Here is a 10902-nt window from a genome sequence, read left to right on the forward strand (position 1 = left end):
ATTTAGTCCCTTTCACATAATTTTTTTTTTCAGCATTTATATAGCAAATGCAAATAATACTATTTCAATATCTTGAAATGTCAATTCAGCTCCCTCTTCGAAATACGTATTTCTTTCCAGTATCTAATTTGAAAGTCCCTATGGATTACTCAGGTTAATGGGAAATGGTTGGCTTCTGGTCTTTCAGGTCAACGAATGATTTCTTATTTTTAAAATACTACGTATTTGGTGTGATAATGATGATACTGTTTCATCAGTAAGACAGAGTACTTTACATAAACATGTATTGTTGGATATTTGCTGCAAAACTAGTCAATAGTCAGTTTGTGTCTATGCATTTACTGTAGCTCCACAGTGTGTATGGTAGGAAAAGACGTATGTCTTATTTTGTCTTTAAAAAAATTAAAGTAAATGCCTCCAAAATATATCTAGGGTTGACATAAGGTACACTCTGAGAATGTTGGTTGAAAAAAGTTAAATAAGATTTGGAACCATTTTTGCTGCCTACTGGATTTTTAATAGGAAATCAGGTAGTTTGTTTAAAAAAAGATGCACCTACTAAAAAAATACATATTTTGCTATGCTGCAGAATGTAGAAATCACTGACAGAGTACTGGTTGAATCGTTTTTCCTGTGTCCCACACTAAACTCTGATCAGATATCAGTAAGTTCACTTTGATACTAGTGACAGAATCAGTTAAACACCATCCTCTTCATAAACGCTACACCACAAAGCACAGCAATGGTGAAACTATTAAAGGCAGAGAAATCATGTTTAATGGAAAGGTAATTGTAATGCATATTCTGTGTAACCAGGTTGCACTACAAGCTTATGAAAAAAAAAAAAAAAGTGGACGTGGAATAATTCAGTAATGTTACATGTCTGTGCTATAGGAAAGACTTCCCACATGACTGACTAGATGCGGTACCATTATTGTTCCATATAATTGTTTCATAGTAGCATACTAATTTCAGTCCATTTTCTGTGGTGATTTGTCATCTCAAATATCTTATCCATCGAAAACATTTAAGGTCTCGGTCATCAGCAGCATCATCATACCTATGCCCAAGAAAAAAGGGAGATGGGTAGCAAAAAAGTGCAGTCTTTTTGTTCTCACAAATGGAGAGCTGTATCCACTAAGTATGTAGCACCCAATAAATGTTTGATTTGACATTTTTCTTGAATAATTCTCCTTGCATGCTTTCATTTTGGCAGTGTGCTTCCACTTCTTTGTGTTAGTCTGTTTTGCCAACTGAAAGTTTATGTTTAAATTTTGGTAGTTAGTTTAATGGTTCTTTTCCTTGTCTACTTAAACCTCAGAATTTTGTATTTTTTCCTGTTCTTCTGACTCCTTTTTGCCAGTTTTCTTTTTGAGGTTATCCACTAATGTATACTTTGTTCCAAGTGTTTCAGATGTAAGATTTTGTAATATATCTTCTGTCAGGTTTCTTTCTTTTAAATCAGATGTAGTGTCTTTTTTGCTAGTTGACTTTTGCCTTGTTTCAATTATTAAAGTTAAGTCTATTGCCAACCATTTTATAGATAAGACCTTAGAATTTCAAGCACTCACACATTGTTACTGATTCTGTCTGTATGGGTGTTAAGGTTAGATAGTCTTCTTTTTATCCAGATTATAATTTATTGTGTGGGCTATGTATTTTCCTAAGTATTCTGATGACACACTCTCCCACATTCTCTGATTTTCCTGCTCTCTTCATAAAATCTTAGATGTTAGGTGATATACCATATTCACAACTATCTTGTTATTTCCAGAATTGTTATTCACACATAATCATTACTGTACTTTTTATAACTAGAACACAGAAATAATGTTTTTGTGACAGTTTATGTGTCTGTCATGTGTGAACTCAGAGCTGTGAAGTTCTCATAGATATGGGATTTTTCAATATTGTTCACTGATCACAGAGATTGCTGAGTAGTAGCACATTTATCTATGTTGCCAAAGGAATGCCTGTTGTAGGAACATTGTTTATCATTCTTTGAGTTAGATCCTAAAATTTCATTCCCTTTGCGTTGTGTCCATCCTCCATTAATTTAGACAATTTTGATAGGTATTGTCTCCTCTTCTGCTAGCTTTGTCATTTCAGTCTCTTTCCCATAGTAATTGTGTATGAAGTTAATTATAAACAGTGACATCTGTCTGTGATGATATTTTATGTGATGGATTTCCTTGCTTGCATTGCAATGTAAGAAGATGCACTGCTATCAGTTGCCATGTGGCTGTGTCTGGTCCTGTGGCCTTATAATGTCTTGCTGTAATAGAGACCAAATTGGGTTTGTTTTTTCATACATGCTTCAAAATGAAGTACATAGTCTCAAAGTTAAATGAATAGCATCACATCCACACTAAATGATATATGACATGATACCATACACACCTAGTGAGAAAGGATGGCAACTGTACACAAGAGGCCAGGGTGTATGGTTTTACATTTGGTGAACAAAGCCCCTTTATGTACTAAAGGTATTTCCCATTGACAGAAATCTAAATAGATAAACCACCCTTTTGCACGAGAGAAGTTTTAACAATCTCCTTACTGAAGAAATACCACAGACGAATTTTAAGCAATGTAAAATATGCAGTACTGGTATCAAAGTGAAAAATATTCAGTTGAGATTGCAGTTTAGTCTTACGACTGTGTCATCATTGTTATTTTTTGGCAGATGCCACTAACAGTTGCTGTTTTTAAAGCTACATCCGGTTGTCGCAACACATCTGACCAATCTCCACTGAGCAGTGAACATGATGATGTACGTACATTCTTACCAGATGTTAAAATGTCACCTTGTCATTTCCTGGTGCCAATGTGTTACTTACCAACTATACTAATTGAACTCTGTGTGCAGTCTTGAATTCTGGACTTGATAATAATTTTGTAGTAAGTCTTGTCTGCTATGCCGAACTCTGCAGTTCGTACAGACTCCTGTAATTTTTGGCTTTTGAGACCTCCCATCCTACTCTTCAGCTTCACTTGGTTGTCCACATTGCTGTCACTGGTAATGATTTGTCACAATTTTTTAATTACTAACGATACCTAGCATCTCTGTCAGACTCAGGACTTCCTTTGTGGAATTCCTCATTTTTTTGGAGTTTTACGGTACTGCAAATTCCAGAATGTGAAATCGAGCATTATAATGTTACTGGGGTATTCTTAAGGCATCAGATTAGTGATGTGTACTGTGTACTTTGTACTTCGTGGAAGATTGTAACTGCTCTTGTATCAACTTATAAACTACATTTTTCTCATTGGCATTCACCTAGCACTTATTTTATCAATTGTTGTGGGGTGACTGACCTAAATGTTGTGTCCTTTATATTTGTATACAGTTTACTCACCATTTTGAACAGCAAAAGTAATATATCTTCAGTACAGCACTAATTCTGCAGTTTACTTTATTACATGGCAGAGAAGTATGCTGTGCATCTATATTCGAAAATAAAGGGCCTAATAACACTACTACATTCCAAACAAAACATTCAAATGTATGTTTTGTTTTAGCATAATTTTTAAGATTAACAGCCTAAATGAAGACTGAGATATCCATTCTGGCTTTTTGCCATTTTTATTTGATAGCTTTCTGAAGGCCTTAGCTCAGTAGTGAAGAAATGAGATGGTAGCATGAATGTTTTCTTCCAGAAAGTCTTCACAAATGTGTAGACTCCCTTATGATCTGGTTTATTTTATTGTCCTCCATGTTTTAATCAGTGGGTATTATTTCATAAAACAAGCCACAGGTGGATGCTTGAGTAAAGGAATGGGCCATGTCTGTGTTAGGACATAAAAAACATGTATGTACTTTATTTTATTATTAAAATACCTGAATAGCTTACATGAATACATTGTTTTATTATGTTTTATAGAATACAATTAACATTAGAAAAATTATTGGTATGATGAAATTGTACTTCCAGTGGCTGCTTTGGCTGAGGAAAGTCCTCACTCTTGTTGTAGAGCAGCTGGGTTTTTGAGAAAAACAGGACCTTGTCCACATCATTCATTTTCATTGTAAGAATTTTTGAAGGAAGTACATAATATGGACAGCATAACCAAAAATTTACAAAAACCAAGGCATATTCCTTCCTTACCAGCACTACGGGTGCTGATTAACTCTTCTTCGTCTTCAGCAATGTATGTCTTACTTTCTTCAGTACCTCCATTCTCTGACATGTAGTTCAGACAGAAGGCACGATACATAAGGAAGAAGTTTCCTGGGGTGTTTCAGTTTTGCCAAGGCTCTGTCTCGCTGCCTCTGCCTTCCACACATGCACTCAAGAGTATCGACAGATGTGTTAAAATCATTATTAAAACATTGTCTGTTCGCCCATTCCTTAATAGGTTGCAGTGTTCTTTTTATTAAGGACCCTACATACAGATGATTTCAATATTAATCAGAATATACAGATATTACCCTTGTCTCTTGTATCCCACTACACTCAAACCAAGTGAGGTGGTGCAGTGGTTAGCACACTGGACTTGCATTCGGGAGGACGATGGTTCAAACCTGCATCCAGCCATCCTGATTAGATTTTCTGTGATTTTCCTAAATTGCATCAGGCAAATGGATGATTCCTTTGAAAGGGCATTGCTGACATACTTCCCCATCCTTTCCTAATCTGAAATTGTCATGTTTTAATTGGAATATACCAACATCTAACAAACTGCTGTGTTTTAATCACTTTTCTTTGTCTCCTGAATTACTATAAACGTTGAACTCCAAATACAATCTGTCACATTCAACACTATTTACTTGGCCCATTATATCACTGAACGAAGAAGTATGACTTCTTGGAAGTGCACATATATTTCAACAGATGTTGAGGAAATATACACCCTAGGATGTAATCAATTTTTTCCCTGACACGTGTTTGTCCGTGCAATGAGAAGTGGTGCCTAGTTGAAAAACTGCAAAATTGGACGTGGTGCACTATTTTACTCAAGCGGTGAAGTGTCTTAAATTTTTATAGTATCATGAGGGTGTCAGAAGTAATAGTTCCTTGTATATGGTTAACTGTCTCCATGTAAATTTTATTTAACTGATTTTTTAGTATCCTGTGAATTTATTCTGAGCTTTTGTTGTCAGTCATTGATGTTACCAATTGTTAGTCTGATGGTCACTTTATGATAAATTTCTTTGTTAGGAAATATAAATGAAGTATAAAACTGTTCATGCTGAACTTCTGTTCTGTGGATATTACAAAGGAACAGTGATGTGCTCATCGTAAGCTGCCTTAAAGCAAGTGTGGACCATGTTTTCTTGTAAGTGTTTCACTTTTAAGTTTTGTACTTACTTTTACAGTTTTTGCCTTACCATTGTTTGGAGAAATGTTTTGACACTTTTTGGTGCAGAGAGACTTCACTGTGAATGGTTAACAATTTAAGGAGAACATTGATTGAAACACTGATAGTTTTCTTTAGATTTTTACATGGTTTTATGCAAACTTCATATGTGCCAGATATTTTACAGATATATATGTTGTTAAATGTTATATAAACACTGTTAAATGTGTACAAAATTAAACAAAATAAATGAGCATTAACTTTGTGTAATTTTCTTGCCATCCCTTTTCATTGTTTACAGCCTTCAGGATTTTAAATACAACCTACACCAAGAATTAAGTCACCTTTGAAAGTGAATTGCTGTTTTGAAAGTGCAGCTTAATAATCTTGTACTGATAAGATGTTTAAAATATCAGTTTGGTGGATGTATCACAAACGTATAAGTGTGCAGGCATAGTGAAACACACACACACACACACACACACACACACACACACACACACACACACACACACACACACACACTCGTATCCCTTCCCCATATTATTCTCTTTTCCTCTCTCGTATATCTCTCACGTCCATTGCTCCCATAGTCTAAATCTCTTAAATCTGCTTACTCAATGATATAGTTTTTGTTCTCCCCTTCACAGATAAATGTAAAATGTGGTTCTTTGTGTTGTATACATCGCTATTAAATGTCAGATTCTGCACTTAATACAAGATCTATTATAAGACACATCAGCCAGCATATCATAATAAATGTACTGATGAAAAACGAAGAACGCCTCATTAGATATGAGAGAGGGACTGATGACCCTAAATTTGCCATAAATGTGTAAACATAATTTGCTGGTAGAATGAACTGTTATAGCTTGTAAAGATATTTTATCAATTTTTCTGTTTATGACAGAAGTTAATCAAACTGTTTCTCATATGAAGTGAAGTGCTAACATGAGAAATTTGCTTTATAGATTGTTGGGCATAGTGGTGAATTATTTTGTTTAAACGACACAACATTTCCACAAGGCAGGAGCTCGTTATCCTGTGACGACGTCTAGATGTTGTGGCTCACAAATTTATACACTGGATAACTAGAAAATTGCAGGCATGAAGAGGTGGGACTATATTGACTTCACAGGGGATGCTGACATCCAAAACGAACCTTCTGTCTGGGAATCATCATCATCACGGATGAATACAACAAACAGTTGTGTATCAATCTGTGTTTTATTGCAGATCTAGCAGGATTCAGCTACAGCTATACTATAGCCATCATCAGTGCTGAAAGAAATAAGAAAACATTACAATCAGACACTTGAATTGATTTTGTCAAGAAGAATCTAGCAGTTACAAAGACTGAAGGTTACACGTCAAGGCAAACACACTGTTTTCTAGTGAATCATACACACTCAGAAAGCATGTACATACAGTGGTTAGTAAAACAACGTTATACTGTCCATAGCTCAATTCACACTGAGGCTGCTGTTTACAAGCCTACACAGCACCACGGTTTATATACACTCCTGGAAATTGAAATAAGAACACCGTGAATTCATTGTCCCAGGAAGGGGAAACTTTATTGACACATTCCTGGGGTCAGATACATCACATGATCACACTGACAGAACCACAGGCATATAGACACAGGCAACAGAGCATGCACAATGTCGGCACTAGTACAGTGTATATCCACCTTTCGCAGCAATGCAGGCTGCTATTCTCCCATGGAGACGATGGTAGAGATGCTGGATGTAGTCCTGTGGAACGGCTTGCCATGCCATTTCCACCTGGCGCCTCAGTTGGACCAGCGTTCGTGCTGGACGTGCAGGCCGCGTGAGACGACGCTTCATCCAGTCCCAAACATGCTCAATGGGGGACAGATCCGGAGATCTTGCTGGCCAGGGTAGTTGACGTACAGTTTCTAGAGCACGTTGGGTGGCACGGGATACATGCGGACGTGCATTGTCCTGTTGGAACAGCAAGTTCCCTTGCCGGTCTAGGAATGGTAGAACGATGGGTTCGATGACGGTTTGGATGTACCGTGCACTATTCAGTGTCCCCTCGACGATCACCAGTGGTGTACGGCCAGTGTAGGAGATCGCTCCCCACACCATGATGCCGGGTGTTGGCCCTGTGTGCCTCGGTCGTATGCAGTCCTGATTGTGGCGCCCACCTGCACGGCGCCAAACACGCATGCGACCATCATTTGCACTAAGGCAGAAGCGACTCTCATCGCTGAAGACGACACGTCTCCATTCGTCCCTCCATTCACGCCTGTCGCGACACCACTGGAGGCGGGCTGCACGATGTTGGGGCGTGAGCGGAAGACGGCCTAACGGTGTGCGGGACCGTAGCCCAGCTTCATGGAGACGGTTGCGAATGGTCCTCGCCGATACCCCTGGAGCAACAGTGTCCCTAATTTGCTGGGAAGTGGCGGTGCGGTCCCCTACGGCATTGCGTAGGATCCTACGGTCTTGGCGTGCATCCGTGCGTCGCTGCGGTCCGGTCCCAGGTCGACGGGCACGTGCACCTTCCGCCGACCACTGGCGACAACATCGATGTACTGTGGAGACCTCACGCCCCACGTGTTGAGCAATTCGGCGGTACGTCCACCCGGCCTCCCGCATGCCCACTATACGCCCTTGCTCAAAGTCCATCAACTGCACATACGGTTCACGTCCACGCTGTCGCGGCATGCTACCAGTGTTAAAGACTGCGATGGAGCTCCGTATGCCACGGCAAACTGACTGACACTGACGGCGGCGGTGCACAAATGCTGCGCAGCTAGCGCCATTCGACGGCCAACACCGCGGTTCCTGGTGTGTCCGCTGTGCCGTGCGTGTGATCATTGCTTGTACAGCTCTCTCGCAGTGTCCGGAGCAAGTATGGTGGGTCTGACACACCGGTGTCAATGTGTTCTTTTTTCCATTTCCAGGAGTGTAGATAGATAGGAAAAGGTGCCCCCCCTGTACTAGTCACTTTTTGGTCACAAATTGCAATTTATATCAGTTCCACATAAAAATAAAAAATTAAACTAAAAGTCCTGATATAAACTACTGGAAGAAAATTAGCACACCCTTTTAAGGTTTCCATTTCACTCAAGATTTATTGTTGCATATGGAGTATATGAAAAGATTAAATATACAAATAAATAGGAGAAGCGGACCTGAGGTACCAGGTTTTGAACCATGCTGAAACACAATATTAGTACATGGTGCAGCCTCCACAGGCAGCAATGCAGCCGCTGGCTCTAGCAGCCAATCGATCACAAATGACAAATACTGTCATGGGATACATTATACCAGGTCTGCTCGACGTGTCCAAGCATTTCTGTAAGAGTTCTCGGTTGACAAATTGCTCGAGTCACTTCTCGTCCCATCACACCCCACATGTGTTCGTCCCATCACACCCGCCATGTGTTCGATTGGAGACAAGTCCGGGGATCGAGCTTGCGAGGGAAGCTGCTGTATGTCTTGCAGAGGGTATTGAATTTCATAGGCAATGTGTGGGTGAGCATTATCCTGTTGGAACAACCCATCACCTTCCTGTTGCAAGGACGACAGAAGAATGGGTCTAACAACATTCTGCATGTACCAAGCACTGGTTAGTGTCCCCTCCAGAAACAGCGAAAGGTAAATCAAAGTTGTAGCTTATTGCACCCAGGTGGTAAGGCCTGCGGTGTGGCCAGTGTGTCTTGGACAAATATACTCTGAGACAGCACTCACCAGGTCTAAGTCATAACACGTAAATAACCATCATTTGCATTCAGGCAGAATCTGATTTCATTTCTAAAGACCACTGCATGCTATTGATCTTTCAAGTAATCCTCTGATGGCACCGGTCAAGTGGTGTGCATCAAAGCTGTTGCATGAGGTAAGATGGGTGATAGGTGTGCGTGCCCATAAACCCAGTGCTAATAACTGGTTCACAACAGTTTATGTTGACACATCTGGACTCAGAAGCCCTCTTTATCAATGCTGTCCTTGCAATATGACAATCCTGGTGTGTGTGTTTGTGCTGTGTGGACTGTTCCCGTGACTGCTGATACCAGCATCATTGCACAACTGGCACAGCACATCTAACCTTTGTGGCATTTCTCCATAAGGACCATCCCACCACTTGGAAGCCCACAATTTGACCCTTTTCAAACTTATTCAGCTGGCTGCAGGAAGTACGAGTGCATCTCCGTGACACGGTTCCCTCACACTTCTGCACCACGCTGACACGCTGAGCCTTCTGGTTGTGGGCATTCCCTATTAAAGGATAGACACAGCTGAGACTGTGGTAGCTATGGCACTACGTCACATGTTGGTGGACAACATTGAAACCATTATCAGTACTTTTACTATTCCATTAGGAATCTTTGCGTTCCGTAACTATGATATGATTATAATCAGTTATGGACACAGCAAATAGATGCCTCAGTAGCTGGGACACTGTAACCCAGTGATTTTATTATGAACACTGTTAACATGCGTTTTCTGATTTATTCAAAAAGATATTTTTCAAACTAACACTTGAGATATATTTTCTTAAAGCCTTTCTTTATAACCTAATTTTGTATCAAACGTGGAGCTCAGTTTGCTTTACTTCTCATTAAACCCTTAACTGTGCTCTATGAACTGAGTTTGGACTGCCTGGCAATGCGGCACTGTTTACTCTACAGATAGTCCTTGGTCCTACAGTTGCCAACATTCGGAAAGCTCTACAAAACAGATGTAGATTTTTATATCAGCTGCAAGGGTCATACTACCTAGAGTGTCATTTAACCGATATTGGTGGTATTTATGTTTTGTGGAGAAGACAGCAATGATGAGGATTTTAATGAAAGTGATACCGAAATGTCAAGTGGCGAAGGAGGCATTAAAGAAGTGCTGTCAGATGCTGTTTTACAAGAACATGCTCTCTTAATTGGATATAGGAGCGAATTTGCATTTACAGCGACATCATGTGTAAAAGTTTATTTTACGGCTCCTCCAAATTGACTAGACATATTTTGCATTCTTTTTTGGTGATAGGTTATTAATTATGATGATTAATGAGGAAAAATGTGCTGAACAGTTTAAGTTCATGTATCAGTGCACAGAAACAACAATTACATGTGCACAGATAAGTACCAATGAATAATTGACAACTGTCTTTTTTTGTTTGCAATGTTATTCCAACAACACAGATTTCTGAAACCCAGTTCTAAATTATAATACTCAAGGAAATTCTTTAACCAATGATTTTTTGAAAAATAATGTGTATGTCTTCACTCCTCCAATACAATCCTTCACGAGACTGTCAAAATAAATCAAATGTAATGGGCTTATTTTCATAGAACACATTGTTACCACCAAAGTTTCAAATTGTCAGCAACTTAACAAATGAAGCAATCACTTGATCTGAGAAAAGCTCACTGAAACAGGTCAGATTACACAACGCTGGAGGGAAGTGCCACAAGGCGAAGGAACAATTACATGGGTGGGAACAGACAGCAGTGCAAGATATACAGCCTGGTCAAGGGGTTAAGCAGATAGTGCTGTATTGCCTAGACTTTATATCTGAACTGTTTCAACCTGTTTTCATTTACTCAGTGCAAAATTTATAATTATACAT

This window comes from Schistocerca piceifrons, chromosome 9 (genome assembly GCF_021461385.2).
Source record: "Schistocerca piceifrons isolate TAMUIC-IGC-003096 chromosome 9, iqSchPice1.1, whole genome shotgun sequence".
In the NCBI taxonomy this organism is placed as follows: Eukaryota; Metazoa; Arthropoda; class Insecta; order Orthoptera; family Acrididae; genus Schistocerca; species Schistocerca piceifrons.